Raw genomic sequence first — 2,203 nt, 5'->3', positions numbered from 1 at the left:
TTAAAGCACACTGGCCTTTTTCCGCCGGTTGTGAACCGGCATTTCATGGAAAGCCTTTTGAGGGCATGAGTGTTGTCCTATCTCAAGTGTCACTTGCAAATAGAATTTTCTCAATTTATGGACGGCAGTACTTTGTCACGCGTACGGCCTGACTTTAGCTACAAAGAGCAGATAGTTGGGATCGTGGTACCGAAGTATTAATTTTCAGTGATATGAGCGCACAAAGGTACTAAACATTAGCATCAACAAGCTATCGATCGTGGAAAGGCTAGAAGTAAGATATGTCGATAGCATTCGACGGTGACTTGAGTGCTTCAGGCAAGTTCGGTTTCTGTCACCGTCTTGATCTCTTTTTCGTTCCTTCCTTGCACTCGTCGCGTTTTCCTTTGTGAACACATCTAATTTTTCGATTTGTTTTGAAGAAATTCTTCTAAATAAATGCTTCAGAAGTGAAAAATCCCTCATCCTGTCGTACTCTTGACTTCTGTCTCTGAGCTTTTCAGCACTGATATCACTCAAAATGAATTATCTTAAGGGGAAATTGTGGCAATTTTTCAGGGCCAACACGTGCCAATAAAATTTGCACTATAAGTTCTTACAGTTACCGTTTCGTACGCCACATGACATGTGCGAGAATTGTTTACTTTTCACGCAATATAAATTTGAAGATAGCCCTCTATGACCAATAAAGAGTACTGACCACTTAAAAACAAGGACGAGAAGGTTTGGTTTACTAGGGTTTAACGTCCCAAAGCGTGACTCAGGCTATGAGGAAGGTCGTAGTGAAGGGCTCCGGAAATTTCGACCACCTGGGGTTCTTTAACGTGCACTGGCTTCGCATATTACACGGGCCTCCAGAACATCGCCTCCATCGAAATTCGGCCGCTCCGGCTGGGATCTAACCCATGTCTTTCGGGTCAGAAGCCCAACGCCGTAACCACGTTTTTTTTCTTTATTGCCTGGCTTTGGCGTTGCAGAAGAATGACCAGAACAAAATTTCAGGGCACAATGAACACATGGTATTGATATAGTCAGCCTGTCAAGGGCTGGCTTCGTGCCATTAATATTCCTTTAGGGCCATCAAAGGCTCCACCCTTCACACACATTCCGACACTGAGCCACTGTAGTGGTTTGTGAGCAGCAGCGGCGCGTGGTGCAAATATTGATGCAAAAATTTGAACGGTGGTGGTGGTGTAAAACATTTATTTATACTATATACAGAGGTATTGCTTGGACCGTACCTGAAGGGCCCGGCCCTCACAATCACTAGGAGGGATCCCTAGTCCGGGACCCCTGTGGCCTCCGCGGCGGCCCGGGTTCTTGTCACCAGGGCTCGTTGGTCCTGGAGAGTTGAGCAGCCGAGCAGGGCAGCCTCCCAGTCCTCTCGGGTGGGGGGGTGGGGTGGGGAGGGAAAGCAGGATTGGCAGGGCATGCCCACACCATGTGATACGTGTCAGCAATCACTTCCCCACAGTGTGAACACTCGCCCGAAAAGGCCGAATTGAAATGTTTGAGCACTGCCGGGCACAGTACCGTGTTGGTGTAGAGGCCAAGTAGCCAACGCTCCTCTGCCTTCTTGAGGCCTTTACAGGGGGGTGGGTATCGGCCGTGAGCCTTTTGATACAGGAGAGAGATCTCCCGAAAAGTAATAGCCGGATTAAAAACAGTAGCCGGATCAGGCGGCGAGAGAGGCGATGCCCGGTGGTTAAGCGCGTGGGCGGTAGTGTCCGCTACCTTATTTCCCTCTATCCCCGCATGTACTGGGGCCCAGATGATGGTGCGCCGGGTTGGGAAATCCCGGTACTCACATCTGTGTAAAATTTGGAAAGCACGATCTGGAATTTGGCCCTGTTCAAAATTGCGGCAAGCTTCCCTTGAGTCGGTGATAATGACTCGGGACGCTGGATCCGCAGCTGCAAGCGCGATAGCAACTTCCTCCGCGAATGTAATTTTGGGGGCACGGAAGGTGAGGCCCTGAACTGGGTTGTTTTGGTGGACAACGCAGCCATGTACCAACCCCCATGGTGTGGACCGGCCGCGTCCGTGTAAAATACCCCTGGTCGAGCACCATACTGCTTGGAAATGTCCTCCGCTCGTGCGAGGCGGCGGCCATCATGGGCATCTTTTGTCATGTTATTGGGGAGGGGGCGAACCTTTAGTGCGAAGCGCCAGGCCTCGGGCATGGATACCCGCTTCTCCTCTT

Source organism: Amblyomma mixtum, chromosome 2, assembly GCF_055824585.1.
Source record: "Amblyomma mixtum isolate Tamu chromosome 2, ASM5582458v1, whole genome shotgun sequence".
NCBI lineage: Eukaryota > Metazoa > Arthropoda > Arachnida > Ixodida > Ixodidae > Amblyomma > Amblyomma mixtum.
Note: the sequence above shows the minus strand (reverse complement) of the source record.